We start from the raw sequence: 8,296 nt of genomic DNA, 5'->3' as shown, positions 1-8,296 counted from the left end.
ACAGCATCACTATAGGTTTACGTAGACCCAAGCTCAAACTCCAACTTAGGGTTTCGTATGGAGGAGTTGGTGCCAATGATCAAGAGAGTTAGCGTTCTTCGCAAAGTTGTCGGAGGATGCTAAGATGGGCAAAAACCGTGGGCTGTTTTCAACAAATGCAAAGCAAGGGCATCTCTTCGTATGCAATCACCTATGCTTTCGTCTTGTAGGCATGTGGCATTGCCTCGGCTGTTGGTGTTCGGAGTGTTGTCTCTTCAAGTGCAATTGCGAGATATGCACAAGGACATGGCCAAGCTGCTGTGGCTGGTTGTCGGAATGTCGTCTCTTCGAGTGCATTGATTGTGGGATATGCCCAACAGGGACATGACCAAGAAGTTCTGGCTGGTCTGTTTTCAACATGTGAAGCGAGGACATTTTTCTCATGATGTAATCACTTCTGCTTGCATCTTGAAGGCATGTGGCACTACTACATAGGAGCAATGATCACATATGCAAGATGTGGTGGTGCTCTTGAGAAAGCACCGAAAAGTGCAAGAGAAACTTTTGTCAGGAATGTCGTCTCTTGGAACGCACTGATTGCCGGATATGCTCAACACAAATTTGGAAGACACCGAGTTGGGCAAAAGAACTCACAATGATATTGTTACTTAGCGACTGTCAAAAATCAAATGTTTTGCTTGCACTGCCTTGGGCGACATGTATGGAAAATGTGGCAGCCAGGAACCCTTGGGCTGTTTCAGCCAATGGGAAGCGAGGACATAGCTCCAGCTGCAATCACCTATGCTTTCGGATTGAAAGTAGGGGCCACTATGCAAGATGGTGATATGGGCAACAAAATTCAATCTTCCATTTTCCTTTCTTTGTCTTCCTCCTGGTATATATCAGAACCCAATCCTTACTTGCTCCACACTTTTGGCCTCGGATTTCCCTCACAACATCGCTACAGGTTTATGCAGATCCAGGCTCAAACTCCGACTTACGTTTTTTGCATGGAGAAGTTGGTGCTAATGATTAAGAGAGTTAGTGTTCTTCGTAAAGGATGCTGAGATGAGCAAAAGCCGTGGGCTGTTTTCAACAAATGCAAAGCGAGGGTATCTCTCCTAATACAATCACCTATGCTTTCGTCTAGGAAGGCATGTGGCATTGCCTTGGCCCTTGATGTTCAGAGAGTTGTCTCTTCAAGTGCACTGATTGCAAGATATGCGCAACAAGGGACAGGGCCAAGCTGTTGTGGCTGGTTGTCCGAATGCCATCTCTTCAAGTGCATTGATTGTGGGATATGCCCAACAGGGAAAGGGTCAAGAAACTCTGGCTGGCTGTTTTCAACATGCGAAGCGAGGATATTTCCCCTGATGTAATCACCTATGCTTGCATCTTGAAGGCATGTGGCACTACGTAGGAGCAATAATCTCATATGCGAGATGTGATGCTCTCAAGAAAGCACCAAAAAGCACTTAAGAAACTTTCTGTCAGGAATTTTGTCTCTTGGAACGCACTGATTGTGGGATATGCTCACCACAAAAAGCTCTCAGCGAATACGAAGCAATTTGGAAGACGCCAACTTGGGCAAAGAACTCACAATGATAGTGTTACTTAGCGATTGTCGAAAACAAAATGTTTTGCTTCCACCGCCTTGGTCGACATGTATGGCAAATGTGGTAGGGCTAGGAAGCCCTAGGCTTTTTTTTGCTAATGGGAAGCAAGGACGTCACTCTATGCTTTCGCCTTGAAGGTAGGTGGCGCTATGCAAGATGCTGATATGAGCAACAAAATTCAATCTTCCTATTCCCAACAATAGTCTTTGTCTTCCTCCTGGTATATATCAGAACCCAATCCTTGCTCCGTGACTTTTGGCCTTCAATTTCCCTCACAACATTGCTACAGGTTTACGCAGATCCAAGCTCAAACTCCGACTTATGTTTTTCGCATGGAGAAGTTGGTGCCAATGATCGAGTGAGTTATCGTTCTTCGCAAAGTTTTTGGAGGATACTGAGATGGGCAAAAGCCATTTTCAATAGATGCCAATCACCTATACTTTTGTCCTGAAGGCATGTGGCACTGCCTTGATGTTCGGAGTGTTGTCTCTTTAAGTGCACTAATTGCGAGATATACGCAATAGGGACAGGGCCAAGACGCTGTGGCTAGTTGGCGGAATGTTGTGTCTTCAAGTGTATTGATTGTGGAATACGCCCAACAAAAATGCAAAGCGGGGACATTTCTCCTGATGTAATCACCTATGCTTGCATTTTGACAGCATATGGCATCACGTGGGAGCAATGATCACATATGCGAGATGCGATGCTCTCGAGAAAGCACCAAAAAGTGCTTGAGAAGCTTTTTGTCCGAATGTTATCTCTTGGAATGCATTGATTGCGGATTTGCTCAACACAGAAGGCTCTGGGCTGTTTTCACCTGATGTGAAGCAATTAGGAAGACACCGAGATGGGAAAAGAACTCACGATGATATTGTTACTCAGCGGCTGTCGAAAACAAAATGTTATGCTTGCCTTGGTCCTTCATGTACGCCAAATGTGGTAGGGCCAAGATACCCTGGGCTGGTTTTAGCCGATGCGAAGCGAGGAAATTGCTCTAGATGCAATCACCTATGTTGTCGTCTTTGAAGGTAGGTCGTGCTATGCAAGATGCTGATATGGGAAACAATTTTTTTGATGATATTGTTAGTAAGGGGCTATTGGAAACAATTTAGACCTTTTTGGATCAGCTAAGACTTGCCTTGCCAATTCATTCCTCTAGCTCTCACTTGCTTTGTGACTTTTGGCCTCCAATTTCTGACACAACATTGTTACATGTTTACGCAGATCCAAGCTCAAACCTTGACTTATGTTTTTTTGCATGGAGGAGTTGGTGCGAGTTAGAGTTCATTGCAAAGTTGTTGGAAGATTTTGAAATGGGAAAAAGCCTTGGGCTGTTTCCAACACATGCAAAACAAGGGAATCTCTCCAGATGCAATGACCTATGCTTTTGGCTTGAAGGCATGTGGCATTTCCTTGATGTCTGGAATGTTGCACTCCCAAGAAGCATATCAGCTTTCGTTTTTGTAGATGAGGTCAACATTTTTGCATCAGGCTACTAGCGCTTCACCTTTGGGATCATTTCATCGCTGGATTCATGCATCCTACTTAAATTTCAGACCTTCCTAATGTTATTATGTTCCATCATAGTCTCACTTACCGTAGGTCGATATGTATGCCAAATGTGGTGCACTTCAAAAATCACAAAACGTGCCAGAGGAGCTTCCTGTGAATGCCATCTCTTGGAGTGCATTGATTGCAAGATACGTGCAATAGGAGCAGGGCCAGAAAGCTCTGATTGTTTTCAACCGATGTAAGTGAGGCCCTCTCTCCAGATGCAGTCAAATACGCATGCATCTTGAAGGCATGTGTTGGTACGCAAGATGTCGATATGGGCTTAAAAATTCACTCTGATATTGTTAGTCAAGCGTTGTTGCAAAAACTGCCATGCTTGGCAATGCCTTGGTCAATATGTTTGCCAAATGTGGTGTGGAATGTCGTCTTTTGGAACGCACCGATTGCAAGATATGCCCACAAGGGCCAGGCCAGGAAGCTCTGGGTTGTTTTTAGTGGGTGCTTGAGGAGCTTACTATTTGAAATGACGTCAGCTGATTGGGGGATACCCAGAACAGGAGTAGGGATAGAACGCTTTGGTTTCAGTGGATGCAAAGCAACTATATCTCTCCAAATTTAGTCAGTTAAACTTTGTTCTTGAAGGCTATGCTTACATCTTGAAGGCATATGGCTCTACACAAGTGCTCGAAGAGCTTCTTGTCTGGAGTGTGGACTCTTGGAATGCACTGATTGCAAGATTTGACCCATAGGGGCAGGGCCAAAATGCTCTAGCAAATGCGAAGCGGGAGCCTCTCTCCAAATGAAATCACCTACGCATGCATCTTGAAGGCATGTGGCTCTATGCAAGATGCTAATATGGGTACAAAAATTCACAATTATATTGTTAGTCAAAGGCTCGTGAAAAAGGATGTCGTGCTTGCCACTATCTTGGTCAATATGAATGCCAAATGTGGTGTGCTTGCTTTAGGAGCTTCCTATCCGGAATGTCGCCTCTTCAAATGCACTGATAGCGGGATACACACGACAAGAGCAGGGCCAAAAAGCTCTAGGCTGTTTTCAGCAGATGCAAAGCAAGTATATCTCTCCAAATTGGGTCACCTATACTTTCATCTCGATGGTTTCTCACTAGGCAAAAAATCTTGGAGGGCTCATATAGAAGTTTGATGCCTAGCTCGATCTTACTAAGAAAGCTCTTCTTTGATGTAAAACAAGGGCATTTCATCAAAATTCTTCTTGTGTCATTTCTTGGAGTGTGTTGATTGCAAGAAATGCGAGAGCTCAGAGGAAGGATTTGTACTAGATCAGGAGGATAAATAGTAAGCTCCTCAACAACGCTCTAGTTAAAAAAGACATAGATTTACGAAGCTCACAAAAGCACAAGTTTTCTCTCAATGGGCTTCTTGCCCTGAATGTCATGGCTGATATGCCCAACACGATTGTGGCAAAGATGCACATTGGATGCAAAGGGAAGGCATGTTTCCATATGCAAAATGACATGCTTGGTGGCGCTTTGGTTGATTCTCTCTGGACTTTTATCACGCGGTATGTATTGACTGCAGGATATGTCCAACATGGCTAGGACAAGGAAGCTCTGGGTGGTTTTAACCAGATGTGGAGGGAAGGTCTTTCTCCTACCGCAATCTCCTATGCTTGCACCATGAAGACTTATGGCCTAATGCAAGACACTTATATGTGGGAGAATTCACAACAAGATTGTTGGTTGTGCAAAAAGATGTGATTAGTAATACTATGATTGACAACATAGATAGACAAAGCGTCAAAATCAATGAACGTGTTAGAACCAATCCAATAGGACAAACAGAGCTTCACCAATTTTTGGGGAACACATTTTTGAAGTTCGTATACCAAATTTGGTACCGGCATGAAAGCATGAGAAGTTCTTTTTCTGGAATGTTATCTCTTGGAATGTGTTGACTATAGGATATCCTCAACATGGCTATGGTAGACTCTTTATCTTTTGTGCTATTTTTAACAGAGGCAAAGACGTGCAGACTTCTTGTGAGACAGATGGTGTGATCCATGGAAGTAACAAAGACAAGGAGACACTTTGGAAAGGAAGCTATAGCTGACATCATCGTATTGGTAAGGACAATCGACAAATGAATGTAGAAACAGAAGCTATGTAAATACTTTGTATTCTTTACTCTTTACTGAGAACACAATGAAATGAACACACTGGAAATTGCACGTTGCCGTGGGAATGGCACGTTCCCTTGTATTATTAAAATTGGGAAGGATTGTGCAAACTCCCCAATGCAAGGAGACATGCATGTTTTCTTTTTCTTCCAAACATAAAAAGGGGACAACATCTAAAAATGAACATATTTTAAACGATCCGTATCACTTTATATAAATTCTAACCCTTCTTAGGGTTCTTTTTCAAGGTACACGACTCAAAATTGTTGCATCACAATTGTAACGCACTTGAGACAGTACCAATTAAGAAACAAAAAAATTTGCTTTGACGAAAAGTAACAAGCTCTCTCTCTCTCTCTCTCTCTCTCTCTCTCTCTCTCCATTTTCTTCTCCAAGAATATATATACTTGTTGAATCTTCGAATGACGCAATCATGCTTACACAAATAACAAGAATGCACAAAATAGAGCGAGATTGAATCAAGGAATTAATACAATTTATATATGTATGTATGTATATATGTATATGTATGTATCTATATATATATATATATATATATATATATATATATATATATATATATATATATATAAAATAACACACTCTATATGTGTGTGTGTGTGTGTGCGTGTGTGTGTATATATAGATAACACACTCTATATGTGTGTGTGTGTGTGTGCGTGTGTGTATGTATCTATCTATCTATATATACACACACACGCACACACACACACACACATATAGAGTGTGTTATTTTATATATATATATATATATATATATATATATATATATATATATATATATATATATATATATATATATATATATATATATATATATATATATATATATATAAAATATATGTATGTATGTATGTATCTATCTATGTATACACACACACACACACACACACACACATAGAGTGTGTTATATATATATATATATATATATATATATATATATATATATATATATATATATATATATATATATACATATATATATATATGTATGTGTGTGTGTGTGTATATACACACATACATAAATATATACATGCATGCACACACACACACACATACATACATACATACATACGTAGATACATACGTACATACATATATACATACATGTATGTATGTACGTACATACGTACATACATACATACATACATACATACATACATACATACATACGTAGATACATATATACATACGTACATACATACATGCATATGTACGTTCGTACATACATACATACATACATACGTACGTTCATACATGCGTACATACATACATGCATACGTACATTCATACATACACACACACACACACACACACACACACACACACACATATATATATATATATATAGTATTTCTAGTATATATTTTTTATATTTAAAATTTGATACACGTTATATGTTTTCACTACTATGTATGTACATATATATATATATATGTATGTGTGTGTGTGTGTATATACACACATACATAAATATATACATGCATGCACACACACACACACACATACATACATACATACATACATACATACATACATACGTAGATACATACGTACATACATATATACATACATGTATGTATGTACGTACATACGTACATACATACATACATACATACATACATACATACATACATACGTAGATACATATATACATACGTACATACATACATGCATATGTACGTTCGTACATACATACATACATACATACGTACGTTCATACATGCGTACATACATACATGCATACGTACATTCACACACACACACACACACACACACACACACATATATATATATATATATATATATATATATATATATATATATATATATATATATATATATATATATATATATATATATATATATAGTATTTCTAGTATATATTTTTTATATTTAAAATTTGATACACGTTATATGTTTTCACTACTATGTATGTACATATACATATGAAAAACGAATTAAAAGAAGAGAACAAGAAGGAAAATGAGTAAACTATATATTTATATATAAGTATATAAATATACTCATGGTCCATTTGCCTGCATTGACATGTGTCCATTCCTGAAGGCAAGCATCCAAGAGGGTAATCCATCATTGTAGAATATTCTTAAAATGGCACATTCGAGATCCGATGCACTTGCCATTTTATACTCCCTGCATACCCAGAAAAGGTCAACCTTGCAGTGTAGCACTTTACAAAGGGATTCACTTCATACAGGATGTCTATGCTCACAGCAAGTGCTTGGCTTTTTTCCTTTAGACCTTGGTACCTGCCATCATTGGGCACTCAAGTACAAGTCAATACATTTACAAGCACATCCATTCACTGCATATATTCATTTCTCCTTTATTTAACCTCTCCAGAAGGCCTCTCAGAGCATACATGCATAGAGTTCTCTTGCCATATAAGGCTCTATAGAGAGAGTCTTTGCCACCAACATCCAACAACTTCAACTTTTCAATCTCATCAGGAAAATCACTACCAAACATCCATCTAACTGAAACTTACACAAAACCACATAACTTAAATGCATCACTCTGATTTTTGAACCAGAGGAGGGGTGGGGCTTTTTCCATTTGCATTGCATGTCATGTACAACTATCTACACATGAATGCCTCATGCAACAACCCTAAGCTATGGAAAAAAAACCATCAAGAAAAAATAAACAACATATTTTGCCCAAACCTAAGCCTGCTAGAGTATTTATGCTTAGCATTCACTATGCTTATTGCTTCATTCATCCTCCTGGATCAAAGGGCCATGAAGTAGTGCTCCTATTTAGCTTAAATAGGGACCATTCAAATCCACATGGGTCAAAGATCAACGGCTTTTGAAAAACATGCCATATTTGTTGCTCATATTCAGTCCAATCTTCACTTAGATCCCATACATAAACATAATTCTCCCCTTCTTGTAGAGTTACATGTGCTTCAAAAAAAATTCCTCTATGATTTGCTTCTTGCCATGCTTCTTGCTTTTGCATTGCAAGTTCTATGGCTATTCTAA

The sequence above is a fragment of the Adiantum capillus-veneris genome, chromosome 11, assembly GCF_014529385.1.
Source record: "Adiantum capillus-veneris isolate H3 chromosome 11, ASM1452938v2, whole genome shotgun sequence".
Classification (NCBI taxonomy): Eukaryota; Viridiplantae; Streptophyta; class Polypodiopsida; order Polypodiales; family Pteridaceae; genus Adiantum; species Adiantum capillus-veneris.
The sequence above is the reverse complement of the archived record's forward strand: the minus strand, read 5'-3'. Positions refer to the sequence as shown.